Below are 21969 nucleotides of genomic sequence, written 5' to 3'. Positions count from 1 at the left end.
GCTGGAGCGCGGTGGGAACAGCTGCAGGGCCCCAGCATATGTGCCCTTTGGGGAGTCTTAGATTTCTATGGCTCTGGTCTTCAGAAGGTGTCTAGGGGAACAGCTGAGCACTGGCAACAGCCGTGAGGAAGTCTCTGCTGGGGAGGATGAAGCTGACTGGGCAGTGGCAGCAGGAGGGGCCCCCAGGCCAAGGGGAGGACAGATGAAGGTTGGGACTCTGCTGAGCAGGGTGGAAGGGGTTCTCAGCTACAGGTGACAGAATCCCATGATTCTTGTTTAAGGAAAGGGCATTTATCAAGGGGTATGGATAGCTCACAAAAGCACTAGAAGATCTGAATAAACAAACTAACTGAGCTTCCAGGAACAACTCCCAACAGCACACCCCAGAATGGGGCCAGCAAGCGGGCTGCTGCCTCTGCAGCCTCCGGAAGTTGCAGGATATAAAAGCTGCCTTCAAATGTCCGGTGCCATGACTGGCTGTAGTCAAATGGACACCTCATGCCCTTCCTCCCTCCCCTCACAGCTCAGCTCCAAATGAAAGTCTCTTGTGTCAGGTTGGCAGAGTCTCAACGTGGTGGGAACCCAAGAACCCCAAGAAAGTCTGGGAAGTGTAGTTTTAGCTTTCGAGACTCCCAGGGCAGAAAGGGAAGCCCAGCTGGGGAGAGTAGGAATGGGAAGTGAGTGAGCCAGCACACCATACCCACCACACACCCCTTCTGCCATCTCCGCACTCCTCATCAGTCCTGCGGGGGCTCCAGGGTGGGGAGCAGGGTTGCAGGTTCGGCAGGCCCTGGCCCATGCCCCTCCATGTGGCTTGCGCAGCAGCCCTATGTGAGGTGGTCGTAGGACGAGGGCCCTACCAGCCCGGCTGCTGAACCACCACCCCGCAACCACCTCCAAGTAGTTTAAGCAGAAAGGGAATTTATTCTAGGATACATAGCAAGTCACAGAGTCACTGGGAGGGCTTGAGGCCCTTCAGCAGCTACACTATTAGGAATATTGTCTGAAATCACTGCAGGGCCAGACCACAGAGACCCCTTTGCCATGGGAGCAGGCCCCGACATCCCATCTCACCGCCGTCACGGAGGCTTTGACACTGAAACCCCCGCCATGCCACCGTGCCTGCAGCCACCCTCGCCCCAGCAGCCTGCTCAGGGGCCCTTCTCTCGGGTCACAGCTTCCCCTTAGTGGAACGTGGCTCTGTGTCTCTGCCCTGGCCACAGCAGGGTCTGGGAAAGCAGCTATTGGGATTCCACAGTGGGAAACAGGGACATATGGGGTGAGCAGGGGCTTCCCCCAACTTCTTAGGGTCTGAGTGGTCAAAGAGAATGACAAACATCCCCTCCAAAGCCTAGACCAGATGAGGGTTAAACAAGAAACTTTGGGGTATGGCTGGGGTACGGCGGCCCTCTTGGGTATACTCTGCCCCTCCAGGACAGGCCCAGGGTGTGTCCTCCATCTTCCCAGCCCTCCTCTGCTCCCTGGTGCCAGCATACTGCCTGGCACCTCGTAGGTGTTGGCTAAATGTTTGGGAATTGAGCTGAACCGTCCGCGTAGCTAATCTGCCTGGCTCCTGTCAACATGAGGGCCTTTGCCTGCAGTGGGGCCCATCCTGTTTTCCACTCAGAAACGCTGTGGTGAGAAGATCTTGCCTGAGCAAGCTTCCCGTTAACTGTCACCGTGACCTTAAAGACTGGAGTTGGTTATGGTGACCGGGGAAGGAGAAATAATATAACACAAATAGCAGCTGCCATCCATTGGACACAGTAGAGCAGCCGCATGGACTGACTGGAGCCAGACTGCCTGAGCGTGCACCCCACCACCTCCACCAGCTCAGCCCTGGGCAAAGTGCTCAACCACCCTGTGCTTCCATTACCTCACACATCGAATGGGGATAGCAACAATAACAAAGTGGCAGTGAGTCCTATATGAGTTCATGCAAGAAAGGCCTTTGGAAGGAGGCCTGGCATAGAGAGGAGGGTAGCACTTTAGTGGTGCCTTCCGGGGCAGTGCTGAGTGCTTGCATTAACACCTCTAAGCCTCACACCTGTCTGGGAGGTCAGCTCATTAGCATCTCTCCTTGAGGCTCAAAAAGAGCAAGTCACTTACCTAAGGCCACCCAGCCAGTGAGTGGCAGAAGTGAGATTTGAACCCAGGTTTGTCTGACTCCAAATTCTTACCCTGAAGCCCAAGAAAGAGGGGGCTTGCTCACACCATGCCCCCTCCCCGTGCACATCAATACCAGTGTGCCTCCCGCATGCCCGGCACTGCTGGGGCTTGGGGATTCCAAAGGGAAGGGGCCACGGGCCACAGGAGGCTGCCATGATCAGATATTAATAATCCAGGCTGGTTAATGTTGAGGCAGGAGTGGTCTAGGGTCCTGCTGGAGCCGAGCAGAGGGCTCTTAGCCTAGCCTGGGCACCCGGAATGGCTTCCTGGAGGGGATGACCCTGGGCGGAGCTCTTGTTTAAATTGAGGTACTGGGGGTATGATTTATAAATAATAAAATGTACCCATTTTAAGTGAACAGTTGGATGAACTTTGACAAATGTGGATACCTGAGTACTCACCATGCCAGTCGAGATATAGAACAATTCCATCTCCCCCAGAAAGTTCCCTCCGGAAAGTTCTCTCCCGTCCCTTTGCAGTCACTATCCCCCAACTCCCACCCCAGGCAACCACTGTGGGCTGAGCTTTAAAAGATGAGTAGGCAGGGAGTGTCTCTGAACTTATTCTGGTTCAAGAGTTGCCAAAAAAATACATATCAAAAAAAAGAGAGAGAGATGAGTAAGCTTCTTCCCCCTCATTCTCCATCCTTTTGGCTCCAGCCAGGGAAGGGGATCCCAAACATCAGCCAAAAACTCCAGGCTGGCTGTGGGCCCTCAGCCAGAGTGAGGGAAGCTGTTGGCTGCCCACTTCCTTCCTGGGCCTGACCTCTGGCTCCTACGGGCCCCGGTGCCCCCTCCACCCTAGCTCTGGGTCTCTGAGCTGCCAGCCTGCCCAGTGCCCACCAGTGCTCCAGGAAGACAGGGATGGTGCCCACAGAACCTGGGAGGGAAGTGGGAAGTGCTGAGTGAGTGGATCCAGGTGTGGAGGGGGCTGGGGAGGGCAGCCAGGCCTGATGCCCTGCTGAGCCAGCCTCTGGTCAGGGAAATACTAGGCACTTCTGCTGTATCCCTGCTCCCTACCACTAGGCCAGACCCCCTTCCCAGGCACCTTGGAGTGGGCAGCCTGGGGCAAGGTAAAGGGGTAGTCTCTGGTCTCTCAGCACCCCCTTGGAGACATTCTTGCGCTTGGAGCAAGACGAGGGAATGGGCAGGAAGCCTCATTAGTGCCCAGAGCACTGGACTGGGGCTCCCTCATCTGCCACTGACTAGCATGAAGTTTGGAGCCAGCAGCCTCCCCACTCCGGACCCCTCCAGCTACACATGGAGAAAGATCTCTAAAGTCCCTGCTAGCCCCAAAGGTGGAAAACCCTCCTTAACCTCAACCGTTCCCTTTGGAAGCCCATAAAGGCATCTAATCTGCAACCCTCCAGCTCGTTGCAAAATCCAATAGTTTGCTCTAGGCTGAGAACCCAGGCCGTGCAACCAAGACCCCATCCACCCTGGGCCAGCCAGAGAGGCAGTTTGACGTAGGGCAAGGCAATGCTAATGGGCTGTTGTAGATGCTCACTGTGCTGGCCAGATAGTTAATTACTCTGGAGGCCAGGGAGGGATGAATACTTCATAAAGCCAGAGCCACCTATGAATTATTCATCCTCCATTTGTCATACGGGGGAGAGTGATGGGGCAGCTCGGAGGATGCAGGCCCCCAGGTTGGGGGGAAGGGGAGCACGTGGTGCTGCCTCCCACTGCACATCCAGAGGGACTGGTTCCTCTCCCACCCCAGCCCTGGCCGGGCCCAGGGGGTCTTGGGCCAGCTGCCTGGGGGACTCTGGGCCCCCCCCTTGCCCTCTCTGGTCTTGTCAATGCATCTGGGCTAGATGGCATGCTCTGACATGAGTGTTAAATACCTGTGAGGCATCTACCAGGACCCAGAACATCAGGGGAGCCCAGAGGATACAGGGCTTGAGACCTCACCCTGCCACAGGAGCTAGCCACAAGCGTGATAAGCTCAAACCAGACCACAGCAGGCAACCGCAGAGGGAGGCCTCAGTGGAGTGGAGAGGCAGATGTGGGCACTGCAGTGTGGCATGTGCCTGTCACCCCCGTCCCCAGCCCTCCCCATGCTCAGGGCTGCAGCAGGTAGGGGGTATGCCCCAGAGATCTCTCAGCCCCTTTCCCCACCCTGGCACTTGTCCATGGCTGCTCCAGGGCCCCTGAGGGCTTGCCAGAGCAGAGGAAAGTGCTGAGTAGCTGTGTCCTGAAAGCAAGAGCCACCCCTACCCCTGAGCTTCTCCCACTGCCTTCCCAGCCTCAGAACTACCTGAGGGGAGGTTCCACTGTAACCTCAGATGCCGCTGTCAGCCATGGGTCCAGTTTATCCACCTGAACAACAACCTCCTTCCTTGTAGCCTTTTGATGGGAAGCAGGAGGCAGCTACACAGAAGAGGGCAGCCCACTCTGTACCTGCATGGGGCCCTGGGCTCACACCAGCTCTTCCTGCGGGTTTCTGGCCTGGTCAGAGAGCTGCAGGTGGGAGCCACTCTTGGAGAGGCCCAGACCCCATCTGCACCAGCTGGGCAGCCCTAAAGCCAACCTTCCTCTCTAGAGATGGTCTTTCTGGACCCGAGGTCCAAGCTTCGCCCAGGGAGCGCTCTGAAGCCTCGGCCTCTCCAGGTCCTCCCCAGCCTGTGGACCTTGACCCACTCCCGAGGAACGCATCCTCGCAGCACAGAGCCTTGCCTCACTGGACCTGGCACGTCAGGGCTGCGCTGGACGGAAGGGAGTTGGGGAGACCCGGAAGAACCGAGCTCAGGGTGCAGTCCGGGGCCAGGGAGGGAGGGGAGGTTGTTTGGGGAACTCTTACTGCTTCCTTCCTTCCCGGCTGGACTACCATTTCCCTTTCACACCTTCCTCAGACAGTACTAGCAACCTTCCTTTACAGGAACTGAGATCCAGAGGGGAGGACTCAGCTGGGGGCAGGCAGGGACCCACCCTCGGGCCTCCTCCCTGGGGTTTCATTCCCTTCTCCACCACTCCCCTCCCTGCCTTCACCTGGAAAATGGACGTTTTGGGCCTGGTGACCTCTAGGGCCCCTTCCTGATTCCCCTGGGGCTTTCTCCCTGTGGGTGAGCTGTATCCTCTCAGGCCCCCATGTGGATTCCATCTGGTGTCTGCCCAGCTTTGCTAACTCAGGTAGGATTTCAGCCTCTCTGAGCCTGTTCATACCTTGGACAACAGGGTAACATCCCTGCTGACCTTGGTTCCTGTGTGCAGGTTAGATGTTATCAAAGATGGGAATGGGGCTTAAAGTTATAAAGCTCCCTGCAGATGTGCAGTAGAAGGTTTACATGATTCTGGGGTCTCAAAGTGACAGCCCAGCTCTGCTCTATTTGGCTGCCCCATGTGATTTCATATTTGCTGCCATCAGGCAGGGCATGTGGCATCCGTTTGCTCCAGGCCTCCCTGTTGCCTACCTCCTAGACTGGCGGGCTGTGTCAGACATCCACCTTGGAGGCTGGCCCTGAGTTTGGTGGTGTCAGAGCCCTCACTTCCACCTGGAAGTTTCTGGGTCCTGTGGACGCCTCCCGACTGGGAGACCACACAGCTGGAGTGCACAGCTGGCAGGGGCCAACCCATCCCACCTGCAGCCAGCTGCTTCTGCCCCTCCCCAGTATCCAGGAGCCCCAGCCTCCTGGGCCTGAGGGCAGGAAGGAGCCAACAGGTGCTGCCTCCAGCCACGGCTTATGACAAATTGCTTCCACAGGTCCTGAAGTGGACGCAATGTTTTCCCTATTTCCATTTAGAAATGTGCCAAGTCTCCCCCAGCCTGGTCCCCTCCCCAAATCTAAACCCTGCCTGTGCTCCCTAGACCTTAAAGAATATTTAACCACCTGTTAAATGATTTATCCCACTAAGGCTCCAGAGCTCAGGGCATCTCACGGGCCTCCTCGAGAATTAACTAGAGCCATAAATCAAACCGACGTTTGAGAAATTTCCAGCCGCCTCAGACAGCAGGCAGCGGCTCCAGCCCAGACAGGGGAAATGGCATTTAGATGGGGGAAATGGCATTTAGAATGGAGAGGCAAGAGCACTGGCGGGGAGCAGCCTCCAGACCAACTCAGACGGGGGTGGAGGGCCAAGGACATTGCTTCAGAGGGCTCTGTGCAGAGGGAGCCGCAGGCATATCCTCTCCGCCCCTGGTGCATCCAATACAGGCAGCATCTTGACCCCTGGCACATGCAGAGAACCCTCCATGGTTGGCAAAGAGCTTTCCCACCTGTTGTCTCATCTGATTTCAAAACAGCGCAGGGAGGCAGGCGCTGCGAATGAATACAAGAAGCTCAATGGTGAGGCTCCAGGCATCTGCAGGGGGCAGGGGCAGTCATGACTTGTGGCAGCTCGAGAATGGACGAGTGTGGCAGGACTCAGGGACCAGACAGTGAGATGGGCTGAGGCACAGTGGCAAGAGGGGACCAGGTAGGCTATGTTAAGATTCTGGGTCCTGGGAAGGAAGGAGGGTAAGAGGAGCTGATGTTGAAGACCAGTTATGTGCTAAGTGCCAAGTGCACAGAGCCAAGTGGCAGAGGTGAACCCTCAAATCCCACAAGAACCTAAGGAGGTAAGTAGTTTGTTTTTTGGGGGGTTTTGGGGTTTTTTTTTTTTTTTTTTTGGAGATGGAGTCTCGTTCTGTCACCCAGGCTGGAGTGCAGTGGTGCGATATCGGCTCACTGCAATCTCCACTTCCTGGATTCAAGCGATTCTCCTGCCTCATCCTCCCAAGTAGCTGGGATTACAGGTGTGCCACCACCTTGCCTGGCTAATTTTTGTATTTTTGGTAGAGACGAGGTTTCACCAAGTTGGCCAGGCTGGTCTCAAACCCCTGACCTCAGGTGATCCTCCTGCCTCAGCCTCCCAAATTGTTGGGATGACAGGTGTGAGCCGCCGCGCCCGGCCAGAGGTGAGTAGTTTTTTAAGCCTCAGTTTACAGATGAGCAAACTGAGGTTAACTGACCTGGTCAAGGTCCACAGCCAGCAAGTGTCAGAGCCAAGAATTGAACCTAGATTCATCTGGCTTCAAATTCTGTGCTGTTCTTCTCCACTATCAGATCTGCTAAACATAAGAACTAAATTTGACTGGGCACTTGGCAGTGCACCCAGCAGTCCCCTAAGGGCCTTACCTGCATTATCTCCTGTAGTCTGTCCAATAACCCCAGGAGGTGGGTTCTCCCACTCTCTCCATTTCACAGATGAAGAAGTTGAGGCCTCCAACCCTCAGCTCTAAGGAGCAGTGCTAGGGCTTGCAGCCAGGCAGGATGACCGCAGAACCTCCCTGTACCCACCACTCACTCAGGTCTCCTGTGCTTGGAGGCCCGAGCTAGCAGCTACGTGTGAAAAGCTTGGCGGCTGTGCTTTCCAGGCAAGAGGGAGATGGTTGAACCATCAGGCCCTATCTTAGAGAGAGAGAATTCCACACAGGGAGGGGTTCAGACCAGATGCTCCAACACCAGGCTAGGGCCAGTAGACAGTGCAGAGCAACGTGCCTGAGGGGTCCCTAGGAGTTCCATGGGCCCCCCAGGCCAGGGCTGTTGGCAGCAGACATAGTGGGCCCCAAGTACCCAGCCATGACTGGCTCCGAAGCAGAGGGGCTGGGCCATAGCCTGGGCTCATCTCCATTCAGGAGCACCCTGAGGAGAATGTCAGGGCCAGCAGGAGCTCAGCATGACCCGTTGGCTCTCTGCAGGGGTGAGGGGTCACCCTGAACCTGAACCACCTTCTCTCCCATTCCTTGAGAGCAAAGGCTCTGGCCCCAGCAGTGAGGGCCTCCCCATGAGGCTGGAGACAGGGTCCAGTGGACAAGAGTCAGGGCCCTCAATATCCTTCTCTTGCCCCCATAACCCTTGACATGTCCTGGAAAAGCCAGCACTGGGCACCCAGATTCTTTCTCCCGCATGGTTTTACCCCAAGAGCAGAACGGAAATTCCTTTTCAGTTATTGAGCCCCAGTTTGTAATTGAGAAATCCCCAGGTTTTTTTTTTGTTTTGTTTTGTTTTCTGTTTTTTTTTTTTTTTTTTTTTTTGAGACATCCCGCTCTCTCTCTCAGACTGGAGTGCAGCAGTGACATGATCTTGGCTCACTGCAACTTGCACTCTGCCTCCCAGATTCAAGCAATTCTCCTGCCTCAGCCTCCCAAGTAGCCGGGACTACAGGCATGCACCACCACGCCCAGCTAATTTTTGTATTTTTAGTAGAGACAGGGTTTTACCTTGTTGGCCAGGCTGGTCTTGAACTCCTGACATCAAGTGATCCACCCTCTTTGGCTTCCCAAAGTGCTGGGATTATAGGCATGAGGCACCACGCCCGGCCAAAAATTCCCAAATTTGAGAGGATGTCTAATAAGTATGGTCTCTCAGAGGCCCCTGTCCTGTCATTCCATGGCACAGGGAGCACGGGAAAGTGGCATTAAACACGAATGCCCCAGCACCTGTAGGGCAAGGCGCCCTCTGGGCGAGGTGGCTGCTTTCACCCCAGCCTTGCCCCCATATCTCCCCTCACCCCGTCTGAGCCCCTGAGCCTCAGGGGGCTTCATCCCCACCAGGGATGACCCAAGGCTGGTGCCTCCAGACAGCTGGGATGAGCCGAGTCCACTCCCACATGGGCGTGGTTAGGGGTCTGGCAGGTGGAGGCCCTGGGGCAGGGAGCCGGCTGCTTGCCTCCCACTAGCACGCTGGCCAGCCAGGCCCACCCGCCCCAGAAAGCAGGACCTGAACTTGCCCGTCCCCATCTGTGCCTTCCTGGAATGTAAATTCAGCCAAGTTTGCAAGGAGCCCAGTGTCCCCTAGTGTCTGCTTGGGGCACAGCCCAGGCTCCTCAGGCTGGAAGCCACTGGCCTGCTGGGAAAAAGGTGAGAGATGCCCCATGAGTCCCAAACACAATGGTGAGGCAAGACAGAGGGTATCCTCGACCTCACCTCCCCACCTATGGGCCTTGGGCTGCCCTCCTACCACCACCCCCAAACCTCAAACCTCCCACTCTAGCACCCCCTTCACCCCTCCCATCAGATCCTTCCCATTCTGTGCCTAAATTTTGCTGGCCCAACCCCAGCTGGTCTCTTGACTCGGAATGTCAGGGCCCGAAGGAGCTCAGGGACCCATCACCATCACAGATGTGAAGGCTGAGGCGACCAGGCCAGTGATGCCGGGGTTGGTGCAGGTATATGGTGCCCACTCCGTTGGCTGACACTCAGTTGGCATCTGGTTTACAGAGACCTGATGATGCCCCTGAATCAATTGCTGCATCTGGGCTCACATGGCTCCCGGGGCCACCACCACCACTGGCCAGACGGAATCTTTGTGGATTTAGGGTAGCCCGTTTCTGCCCCAGAGCCCCTGAAAGTGGATCTAAGAATGGATACTTGGGGCAATAGCCTTCCAGGCAGAGCGAGCCTCCAGGACAAAGACTTTGCGGCCGGAGCGACCCAGGGAGGCCTCTCAGCTGGAGCCGGGTGACTGTGCTGGGCTCCTGGGAGCAGGCTCTGAGAGCTGCCACCCTGAGTGATGATATCAGAACCCCCATGGAGAAGCAAACAATTCAGGAGCTTCCAGGCAAGAGAGAGGAAGATCATTCTCACATCGCCTGTCATCTGTCTCTGTCAGGAGAAGGGGCAGGTCTAAAGCCCTGAGCAGAAGTGGGGGTAGGCCCCATACCTTGGACTCGGGACCAGAAAGAAAGTCTGTTTTTTCATGGCTTCTGTCAGTGGAGCCTAGGGTCACCTCCCCCGCCACCCCCCAAGAGTGGCTTTGAGAGGCTGACAGGCTGTGTGACACAGCTTGGCAGGTCTCTTAGCAAAGTGCACATGTCACTAGCATGCCAGGTGCTGGAAGGGAGGAACAGGCACCCAGCCCAGCTCTCCTCCCTCACCTCAGGGTTCTCTGGCTAGAAGCTGCACCAGCAGAGGGGATAGAGTGGCTAGAACACAGTTACTGGGTAGTGCCGGTCACCCTGGGTCTGGATGCTGTGATGGTCCCATTTAATAGCTCAAACTACTGCAGGAAGGGTCTCCAGAGGTCCTGGGAGGTGCTGGTGGAGCAGAGAGGTGGTAGCAGTGATCGGGGGCAGGGGGTCCTCCCCACAGCCTCTCAGGAGACTGGGAGGTAGCTCTGGTTCCCTCTCCCAGCCCCAGGGCTCAGAAGGAGTGGGGTAAAGGAAGTGTCTGCAGCCAGAATCCCCCCCATGAGGACAAACTTCTATGTTATCTAGGGCACAACTGGAAGGGGCTGATTTTACCTGGAAAGCAGGAGAAACCTAATGCCTGACACAAATATAGAGTTTACATATTTCCCAGCTGATAGCTGCTTGTAACTTATGCTAATTTGGCATCAATTCTCTCTTTGTTATGATTAAAGACCATAACACGGAGAGCATTAGCAGTGAACCTAATGCAGGAACTGCTGGATAGCATGGCGGCCAGGGTTCTATGAGAGCTGCAGGGCAGAGTGATGACCTCACAGATGAGAAGGCTGAGTCTGAGGCTAAGGCTGACAGTCGCAAAATGTCTGGCCCAGGGTGGGTCAGGGCAGAGCCGGGATTGGAGCTCACACTCCCTACTCCCATTTTCCCTCCTTCCTGCACCGCCACGGCTCAAGTCCTGGCCTTCAACACAGCACCCGCTCATGCAGCCCCCAACCCGGCCCTGACCCCAGTTCTTAACCAAGCAGCTCTCAGAACATATATCCCAACCCTGGCTGAAAGCTTCCTTGAGGTCTTGAATTTGACAGGAATCCTGGTTCTACCCCAATTCCAGTTGAATTTCAGTCCCTAAACCAAACCCTGACACCAATCTCCCCAGCCCACACCAGTCCCAGCTCTGGCCCTGGGCACAGGCGTGTCCAGCACCTAACCCTCAGCAAAGCCCTCCCTAGGATGAGGTCTGGGTCCACCACCCGCTCTCCCCAGGGCAGGGTCTGAGGGATTAGGTGACATATCTAAGGTCACACAGGAATAAGTAGCAGAGTTGGCTGTGGAGCTCAGGTCCCTGTGGCTCTGGAGTCTCCAGGTGGCGGTGGGCAGCAGGAGGCCTGGAAGGTGCCGGGGGATGGTGGCCCCTCCACAGGCACTCCTCTGACAGCACATGGCCTCACAGGAGCCGCACAGCGTCTCGAGAGATGGGCTGCTCAGAGATTGTTCACCTCCATTTTGCAGATTAGAAGACTGAGGCCCAAGGGGAAAGGCTAAGGTCAGTGGCAGAGCAGAGCAAGAGACCAAGTCCCCTGACAGTCCACCCAAGGCTCTCCCGTGGCACCACACTGTCTCCTTCCCACGCTGTAGGGGCTGGGCAGGCAAGTCAGGTACGGAGGAAAAAATAACGCAGGAAACTGCAAGATCACAGACTTCATTTCTAATCCTCATTCCTGGAGAAGCGCCCCAGAATGGCAATGCCAGCTTAGCTGCCTTTAATTGGGAGGCTGCCTGGGCTCCAGAGCAGCCAATCCGGAGTCCCCGCTTGCCAACAGTGGGGTATTAATCAAAGGGGTTACTGCCCTGCACTCCCGCTTTCCTGCCTATAAGATGGGACCATGCGGCTCCCCAAGATGTTGCTGAGTGTTGAGATTCGATGATGGATGCACAATCCCAGCTCGGCACCTGGCTCGTTGTAGGAGCTCCCTGACTTTAGTTCCCTCCACCATCTACACGACCCTGTGTCTGGGAAGGGTCACCTTTGGGCAACACCTCTAGAGCCAGCTGACCTCCCAGTACCATCTACTCAGTTCTGGAACTCGGGCTGAGGAGGTGCCTTGTTCATGCAAATAGTGGTGGGGTGTGAAGATTGACACCCTGAGTTCCTGGGAGCAACCTGGAAGACCAGCTGAGAGTAATTAGCCCTGTCCACCTGCGCACCTCTGGAACATTCCGGTGGGCCACTCAGGTGTATCTGGCACGGCCCTGGGGCCTGTGTGGAAACATCCAAAGCTTGGAGTAGCCTTGAAGGCTGAAGAATGAAGAGTGACCCCAGGGCACAGGACCCGGCAGGGGGGCCAAAAAGGGGCCCCTGGGGTGATGGGGACAGTGCTTGGGCCCCAGAAGGTGGAGCAGTAGCAGTCGAGGTTCCCTGGGTAGGCAGAGGGGATCCCACCAGGGAAAGACAAACGGCCAGATGGCAGAGGGAAGGCACCGGCTGCGGCCTCCACTGGGAACATTCATTAAGCCTTCAATTAGAGCAGGCCTGCCCCTGTCAGCTCCAAAGGGCGTCCAGGGCTCCAGTTGCCCTGCCCAAACCAGGAGTTAATAACTCACCCTGTAATGGACTCAACAGAGAAACAGCCAGGAGCACCCACTCATCCATCTGCCTGCCTACCAGGGCTCTGGACAGGAGGGAGAGCTGGGGACACCTCTTTGGATCCCTTTATCTCCCAGAAGCCACATCACAGGCCAGCTGGAGATGGGAAAGCACAGCCGTCCCTCTTGTCCCTGGGGACTGGAATGTTCATGTACTATTCCCAGAAAAGAAGGAAGCGGAATCTCTACATCTCAGGGCAGGGAGGCTCCAGGAAGCTTTATTTACTGTCCTGGATGATTTACTGTGTGTGGTGCTGGGGACAGAAATGGGTAAGACCCCAGCTCTGCCCTCCAGGAGTCCACGTTCAGCTTAGGCAGGGCTGGCCAGGGCAGGAAGTAGGAGGGAGAAAATAGACATGAAACTGACCATAACCAGAGGCTTCTATGGCCAGTACTGTCAACAACAGCAGCACCTTCCAAGAGGTATGAGAGGAGAGTCTCAGCTTGGAGTTAAGGGAGAGCCACACAGAGGTGGCCGGTAAACTGAGAGGTCAGGGTCCTATAGTCCCACTCCTTGTTTTACAAGTGAGCAACCTGAGGCCCAGAGAGGGCAGGTGGCTGGCATGAGGCCACACAGCTATTCAGGGTCAGAGCCAGAATTAGAACCCTGTCAGGAGTGGGCCTCTCCATGCTAAAGCAGGCAAACTGAGGCCTGGAAAGTCACTTAATTAGGACATTGAATGGAACCCTCTGTCACCCACCCTGTCCTGAGAAAGACTGGCCCTCCAAGGGTCATTTCACATGGCAAGCATTGCCTGAGGGTATACATGCAGTCTGTTCTACTGAGAGCACTCAGGAGAGCAGTGGCTCCCCCAGCCTCCCCTGGGTGCCTGGCTCCTCCTGTCCCTTTCAGCCTGCCCCTTCGGCCTCCCCATCGTCTACTCAGGACTCTCAACCATTCCCCCAGCACCTCGGGCCAAGCCAACCGGGTGGGCTGCCAAGAATGGTCAAGCTCCAACCTTCCCAGAACTGACCAGGGCTAGGGGTTTTGTTTTTGTTTTTTTTTTTTTGAAAGGGAGTCTCGCTCTGTCGCCCAGGCTGGAGTGCAGTGGCACAATCTTGGCTCACTGCAACCCCCGCCTCCCGGGTTCAAATTATTCTTCTGCCTCAGCCTCGCAAGTAGCTGGGCTAATTTTTTGTATTTTTAGTAGAGATGAAGTTTTGCCACGTTGGCCGGGCTGGTCTCAAACTCCTGACCTCAGGTGATCCACCAGCCTCAGCCTCCCAAAGTGCCGGGATTACAGGCGTGAGGCACCGCGCCCGGCCCAAGACCAGGCTTTTAAAGCGTGGTTGTGACACAACCTGCACCAGAATCACCCAGGGAACTTGTTAAAATGCAGATTCCTAGGTACTGCCCAGGACCTGGTGATTCAGAGTCTCTGGGAGTGGATCATAGGAATCTGCATTTTAGAATACACTCCCTGGGTTTTTTTTCCCCCCATAAATGATATTAGTGGATACATAAATGTAGAAAAGTGTAGAAGTAATAGGTGAATTGCTCCATGCATTTTCACAAACTCCACATCTGTTTAATGTCTACCCAGGTAGAGAAATAGAACATTTACAGGCCCTCACAAATCCCTCATGTCCCTTCCAGTTACCAACCTCTCCAAACAAGGCCACTATCCTGACTCCTGACAGCTCAGTTCTGTTTTGTCTGCTTTTGAATTTCACGTGTAGAGAATTATACAGACACCTGTGTCTGGCTCTTCTTTTGCTTGACATTATTTGTGAGACTCATTCATACCATTACATGCAGTTGTGGTTTGTTTATTCTCACTGCTGAGTAGCATTCCAGCCTATGATTGTACAATTTGTACGCATTCTGCTGTTGATGGGCATTGGGTTGTTTCCAGCTTTGGGATATCAAAAGAGGGCTGCCATGAAAATTCGATGACATGTATCTCTGTGGACATTTGTATACATTTCTGATGGAGATATGTCGATCAGCAGAATTGTTGCATCACAGATAGGGTTTGCTTGTGTTCAGGTTTAACAAATACAGCTGAACAATTTTCCAAAGTGGCTGTACCAATTTAGACACCCACCTGCAGTGTCTGAGAGTTCCAGTTGATGCACATCCTCGTCAGCACTGGGCGCATCTCTCTTTTCATTTCAGCCATGCTTGTGGGTGTGGAGTGATACCATTTTATGCTTCGACTTGCATTTCCCTGATGACTAATGATGTTGAGCACATTTTCTTATGTTTATTGGCCATTTGGGCATCCTCTTTCTTGAAGTGCCTCTTCAGATCTTTTGCCAACGTTTTAATCAGATTGTCTGTCTTTTTCTTATTAATTTATAGGAGTTCTTTATGTATTTTGGGTTCTTGTCCTTTCCTGGCTATGTGTATTGCAAATATCTTCTTCAACTTGCTGTCTTGCCTTTTTACTCTTAATGATGTATTTTGGTAAACAAATATTTTATTTTAATATATTCCAAATAATTTTTTTCCTTTTTGGGGTAACACTTTTTGTGTCTTACGTCCAGGTGGTTCTATGCACCTGAAAGTTTGGGGGGGCGGCTGGAGTTCTTCCGGATGGACGACAGGCCTTGTTATTGCTCGTCGCCACTTTCTTCTCAGATAGACACAGAATTCCCTTAATCATACAGGCCACACTTGCTGAGCACTTGTCCTGCTTTGGGGTACTTTACATGTGGTAGCAGACATCCTTGTGGGCATCTATTCAGCCTGAGTCCCACCTGGAGCCTGTTGACCGAGAACTACTCCTGGACAGATGGGCCGTGGTGTGGCAGTCACAGTGGTACGTGACCCTGGCATGCTGGCCACAGCTGATTGGACAGGAACAGACCCTTTCCAAGCTGAACTCATCAGGCTGTCTCTCCTGGGGATCTGGATCTGTCCTGAAGGGTGCTAGACTCAGTTCTGATGGTAGCAAGGAAGAAATGATGAGAACTCAGGAACTGAGGCTGCCATGAGGGCAGGAGAGGGCACATTTGGCCCCACAGCCCTGGAAGCCTGCAGAGGAAGACAGAGGAGGCAGATGTGAGAAGGGGTGGAGTGTGGACACTAAGATACACTGCACCTCCTGGTTCTTGGCCCTCACGATGCACTCCTGCCCTGGGGGCCCGCAAAGATGCCCAACAGCTTTTCAATAAATTCCCCTTTATGTTTAATGTGAATCCTGTCCTTGCAACTAAGAAAGTCTTATCTAAGATATGGTTAGCATCTTGAATCTTCAGAACAATGAATTCTTCCCTTTTTTAGAGATAAAGAAGCTGACTTGGGTTCAGGGAATGACTGCATTTTAAAAAAACGAATTTCATTCCCTCATCTAGCTTTGGATACACTGAGCAAAACACATATGAAACAGGTCACTGTTTACTGCAGACCTTTTCAGAGCCTTTGATAGAACGGCACGTAGGGATCTGCCAAACGCAGAGTCTCTCTAACTTATCTGACTGTGGAACCTCCTTTTGTAAGAGGCATTGTGTGAGACTAATGTTTTATGGAAAATGCTGTGAGGAACCAAATTTCTCCTCCCTGCCCCAAGGTGTTCTCACTGGAAGGAAGTGTCCTGGGCAAATACCTGGAAATGTTCATCCCTCCAGGTACATGACCCCTCAGTAGATATGACGAGGCAAGGGATCTGTTTTCTGAATCTCTTTCCTGAGGGCTTTTCTAACCTGAAGCAACTGCCCTGGGCCTGGGCCCCGCTAGATTAATCAACTATAACTGAATTTCAGAACTTTCCAAGTGGTCGGCAGGCCTCATCATGCCTGGGACTCCAGGCTCCACCAAGCCATTGTCATCCCTGGAGCCTGGTCCTTAACCAGCTTGCCCCTTCCCAGTGGGAATGAGGCCAGGAAGGGACAAAAAAAGAGGGAATCTGGGAAGAAAAGGCGAGGGAGAAAAGAGAAAATTGAAGGAAGAGGAAAGGACCGGAGAGGAAGGAAACAGTGAGGAACAGACAGACCCTCAACAGGGGTGCCAGGAGGGTTTCATGAAGGGACTATTTGCCAAAGGAGGAGGCTGGGTGTGGTGACTCACACCTGTAATCCCAGCACTTTGGGAGGCCAAAGCAGGCAGATCACCTGAGGTCAGGAGTTCGAGACCAGCCTGGCCAACATGAAAAAACCCCATCTCTACTAAAAATACAAAATTAGCTGGACGTAGTGGTGCACGCCTGTAGTCCCAGATAATTGGGAGGCTGAGGCAGGAGAATCCCTTGAACCTGGGAGGCGGAGGTTGCAATGAGCCGAGATTGTGCCACTGCACACCAGCCTGGGTGACAAGAGCAAAACTCTGTTTCAAAAGAAAAAAAAAAAAAAAAGATGGAGCGCGCCTAGGAGCCAGCAGCATGGAGAGTCATGACCACCCCTAGGCTGAAGGGCCAGAGACGGAGTGGACCCGGAAAGGGTGGGTGTATTAGTCTGTTTTCACGCTGCTGATACATACTCATTTATAAAGAAATTTATAAAGAAAAAGAGGTTTAATAGACTCACAGTTCCATGTGGCCGGGAGGCCTTAGAATCATGGCAGGAGGTGAAAGGCACATCTCACACAGCAGCAGACAAGAGAGAATGACAGCCAAGCGCAAGAAGTTTCCCTTTATCAAATCATCAGATCTTATGTGACCTATTCCCTACCACGAGAACAGTATGGGGGAAACCACCCCCAAGATTCAATTATGTCCCACTAGGTCCTTCCCACAACATGTGGGAGTTATGGGAGCTATAATTCAAGATGAGATTTGGGTGGGGACACAGCCAAACCATATCAGTGGGTATGGAGGAGCCAGCTGAGCAGTTGCTGCCAGGGCCTTTGGGGCTGTCAGCCCGGCAGGTCTGGATCCACCCCATCCATTGTCCCCCTACCCTCTGATCTCCTGCTGGTGCCTCCCACTGGCCAAACCCCATCAGAGGCCCCTGGTCGGGGAGCAGATGGTGCAGTCGCACACTCACACTTGCTGGGTGGAGATGGGCAGGAGCGGCCGAGGGGAATGGAGACTGCCTGGCATGGGAGGCTTGGGAGGAGGCTGGGGGAAGCAGAAGGGGAGGGAGGAGAGATGAAAATACAGGTCATCAAAAGGGAGGGCCTTGAAAGAGGCAAGAGCAGAGAGGAGCCTCCGGGCTGGAGGCAGCTTTTCTCTGCGCCCTCCTAGATGCACGGGCTTGTTGCCTCTCTCCAGACCCCCAGATGTCTGAGTATCAGAACGGCCCACACTGGGCAGCAGACATGTGAGCGTGGCCCCAGGACAGACAGGGAGCCGGCCTCCTCCCCACTCCTGCCAGCTCCCACAATCGGGTGGGCAGATGGAGCTCCGGTGAGATCAGCTAAACAGGCCCACCTCTGCTGTGTGCAGCCCTCCCTTTATGCAAGCCATGAGTGCCTGAAAGGTTGGGAGCATAAATCAATGCCAGGCAAAGGAGTCCTCGTTGAAATTCACCAGGAAAAAATGCATCGCTGAGGATCCTAGAGTGAGTTCCTCTCCACAGACAACAGTTGTCCCCAACGTGGCTCTTGTCTACGAACACATTGGAGCAGTTGAAAGTGGGCCCATTCTGACTATGAAGCTTCATCAGGAGGATGTTCTGGCCACGCCAGGGTAGGTGGTGGGCTGCATCTGCCTCCCAGCCCCCCAGGTTCAGGGAAACTTGCCAGCACTCACACTTCCCTCTCTGCTTCTCTCCTCCACCTTCTGGTAACTCCAAGGGGGGAAAGTGCAGGTGCCTCTCTCTACCCATTCTGCAGAGAGGTTTGCTGATAGGCGGGCACTCAGAGCCACCTCAGGCCCGCCCCTGCCACCACCGAGCCCGCCTTTCTCCATCCCCAGCTCCCCCAGCCTTGTGAGCTCTGGGCCCAGCCCCTGCCTTTGAGGGGGCCTGACTCCCTCACTGGCATGACCCCTGAGGGCCTGGCTGGGTGGAGATGATGGAAGAGCCACCTCCCCAGTTCACTCGGAGCAACAGCAGCCCCGGGCCTTTGGTGAGAGGAACCCCGGAACACCAAGACTAACCCAGGGAAAGGGATGTCTGAGGCAGGGAAATCCTTCATGAAGGGAGGCAGCTGCTGTAGATCAAAGCCTCTTTTCTGTGCCTCTACATCATCATTAGCAGAGGGCAGAGGTGGGGGAAGAAGGGGGCAGGCACAGGACTGCAGGAGAGCTCTTTGCGTCCCCTAGAGTAAAGCTGGTGCCCCTGAGGCATTTGGTGGAGGTGAGGGGGGCAGTGCCGATGGCCTCTGGGTCCAAGGGCTTGTGGAGGCCAGAAGAGGGTCTCCAGGGCCAGGTCACATGCCAGGGAAGTCTTCCTGGTGGAGAAAGCCTCTGAGCTGAGTCCTGAGGAGGCACTGGTGGTACCTAGGCCACACTTAGGTAAGCCGACCCTCTGTATTCGGAGTGTCTTCACCTATGGGAGACTTAACAGAAAGGCAAGACACCGGGAGAGTCTTGAATCCAGAGACCCATCATGAAGTACCCATTAATGATAGATGGATGAGGCAATCAGGGAAGGCTTCCTGGAGGAGGTGAGTCTAAACAAAGCTTGAAAGGAAGGGAGTCAAGAGAGACTGTAGACCTTGGTAGACCCCTCGCTTCCGTGCCCTCATTGCTCCCAGGATCTTTTTCTCCTCAGCCACTGTCTTGGTTTGAAGTTGTACAATTCTCTAATTGTTTCATTAATGTCACTGGACTACGGGCTTCAAGGTTTTGCTCACCATTGTGACATAGTGAATGTTCAATCAATGTTTTTGGAAGGAATAAGTGGAAGGATGAGTGAATGACTGTTTGACTAGTACTAACTTCTAAGGTCTGGAAGTGGCATGGGTCTGTCCCACGGAGGGGTGGGAGGCAGTGGGAGGCCCTGGAGATTTTGCAACGTAGCTGGAGCTGCACTGGGCTGGACAGAAGATGGTCTGGGGCAGTGGGACAATAAGCGCAGGGCTCCTTGTTCTTGTTTCCAGGGGATAGTGGGGGCTGGGAAGAGGGCACAAGGCCAGGACCCAATAAAGCATATGCCATCTGGAACTGTGGGGTGGCTAGAGCTTGCAGGAGATGGGCTTGGAGGGAAAGGGGGCCCAGGATGAAGCCAGACCTCACATAGTGTGCACCCCAACCCCACAGCCCCTCTCCCCAGCCCAGGGTCCTCCAGAAGCTGCTGGACCTCTTTCTCCTATCTCCCCCACTGCCTCCTTGGTCTGATTGTGCGGAGTGATTTGTGGGCCTGACAAGTTGAATTGTGGGTAAAGCGCTGTCCAAATGTGGAGCAAATTGGAACTGCAGCTCCAGCTGGCGGGCCATCCATCACGGGAAAGGCTCGTCAGCACCTCACTGCCCTGCCCTACATGGGCCCCTCACTGTGCCTGCCCCAGGGGTGAAGGGGTCTCCTCCTCTCTCCACCCAGGGTCTGAGGGGGCCATGGGTAGCATGGGAGTGGGGGTCTGGGACTGGGGACCTAATTGGAAGAGAGACAGCGAGGCGGAGGACTGACCATTCCTCGCATTTGTAGGGTCTCCTTTAGGCTTTTCCATAGCATTTTTATGCTGATGAATTTCACATAAGCCTCCCAAGAGGTGTATTATTTATAAATTGGGAAACAGAGGCACAGTACAATCGGGTGACAGGCCCAAACTTGCACTGCGTTAACAGAGACTGGAGCATGAAATTTACTGCTGGAATACCTAGAATTCTTAACAAAGCAGTAGTTTCTTGCAACACGGAAGAATTCAAAAGCAAATAAATATTCCATCTGGCGCAATTCCTAGTTCCTGGAGCTGACACCTTAGTGGCTCCATTACGGACCGATGAGGTGAAGGAGTCACAAAAACACTTATAACCTACAGGCCCTGCCTTGAGGGACTCACTCTCTGTGCCAGGAGCTGTTCCCGTTCTAGGAGAACCCTCTCCCTGCCTTTGCCCTGCCCAGCCTCAGACACCCCATTCCTCAGTCCGTGTGACGCAGCTCCTGGCCACGGCTGATTAGGCCAGAGGCAGTCACCTGAGCCAGACTATCTCCTCATAGCCTGGCCCTGACCTCTGACTTGGGACCTGCCTGAAAAAGATGAGCTATGCCAATTAGATGCAAGGAATTTGGAACTGGGATCTTGAGCAACCCAATCAGGTAGCAGAGTGAGCCAAGCTGAAAGGTCCCAGGTAACCTCAGGACTCATCTTTCTCAGAGGCCCAACTATCCAGACCCTACTTACTTTCCCCTGCCTCTCCCTTAATTCCAGATCCAGAAACCTCTGTGTGTGCGTGGAAGAGGGGAGGAAGATGCCACACTTGCTCTCTGTCATACCACATGCCCCCAAGCTACCAAACTGTTTATCCACATGAGTCATTTCCGTTTCCCCTTGAGGCCTGGGTTTGGAAACTCAGAACCCAAGCACAGACTGCTGCCTCTCTCTTTATGCTGAGTCATCCCTTCCTTGAGACAACAGCTGAGCTGTCCTGCTGACTACTGAACGGAAGCGGCCAAGGTTGGGGATGGAGAGGAGCCGTGGAATATGAATTAACATTCCCATATGTTATCCTGTCACACAAGGTTACCTGTGGCCCAGGACCCCAAATGCGGAAGCATCAGGAAGGGAGAAAGCTCCCCTCTGCATGGGAGGGGTGTGTGTATGTAGGGGAGCCCTCTCTGCAGACCTCTGTGCTCCGGATTTCATTTATGTGGAGCCCTTCCTGGCTGCCCTGGCCTGGGCCTCTCGTGACCTGTTAGATTAGTGCTAAAAGTCCGACTGTTCATACAAAGTGCGTTTGTATTTGTTTCAATCAGGGTTTAAGTGCAGGAAACAGAAGGCATGCAGGGATTTTAAGCAGAGAGGCAATTAACATGGGGAATTAGGTGCTTACAAAGTCACTGGAGGTGCTGTAGCAGTTGGCATTAGGCTTGCATCCAGGAATGAGTATGGAACGGCTGAACTGGCCCCATCAGGAAGGGGAGGAATCAGAGCCACCACCGGACACATCACTCTAGCTGCCATCCATCGTCTGAAGCTGCTGTTACCACCATATGACGTCTGGGCCCCATAAAGCTGGTGCCTGGACGTTGGAATGCCATGAAGGAAAATTCGTGTGTCCATGAGCCTATCTGCCACCGGCAAATAGCTAAGGGATGAGGAAGCTGGCTCTGCCTCACTTCCGCCCTGCAGGCCTCATGTGGGTGTCTGCATTCAGCAGAACCTAGCTCACGAACGAAAACCCTAGGTGCACGGGAGCCACACTGTTGTTAGTTTGTAGCCTCTGCAGCAGCAAAAGGCGTGGAATGGATGCTGAATCCAAGCACATATCTCAGAGCCCAGTTCCAGATTCCCAAGAGACCCCACAGGCTGACGTGGCCCATCTTTTGCAGCCAGTGTGGGCTGACTGCCCTCAGTTAAGGCCTTGCCTGGGGGAAGCTATGTAAACACAGGAGAGGCAGTGGAAGGGGAGCGGGGACTGAAGAGTGAGGTGCGTGACTCTGAGTGTGTGCGCACATACGCACGTGCATGTGCCTGTCTGGGGAAGAGGAGTGGGGGCGGATCTTAGGGGCTGTGAGATGAAGCCCAGCTCTCCCTACATTCTCA

At 54.3% G+C, this 21969-nt stretch overlaps 1 long non-coding RNA gene across 1 annotated transcript; it reads right to left on the bottom strand.

Moving 5' to 3' along the window:
* Nucleotides 1-13947: 13947 nt before the first annotated feature.
* On the bottom strand, nt 13948-21663 carry LOC134761612 (uncharacterized). The gene is made up of 2 exons (XR_010140520.1): nt 21257-21663; nt 13948-15420 (listed from the first exon to the last, which is right to left on the bottom strand). It is a non-coding gene; the product is annotated as an uncharacterized LOC134761612 (long non-coding RNA).
* Nucleotides 21664-21969: the final 306 nt, after the last annotated feature.

The sequence above is a fragment of the Pongo abelii genome, chromosome 5 (assembly GCF_028885655.2).
Source record: "Pongo abelii isolate AG06213 chromosome 5, NHGRI_mPonAbe1-v2.0_pri, whole genome shotgun sequence".
NCBI lineage: Eukaryota > Metazoa > Chordata > Mammalia > Primates > Hominidae > Pongo > Pongo abelii.
Note: the sequence above shows the minus strand (reverse complement) of the source record. Positions and strands in the feature narration are given on the sequence as shown.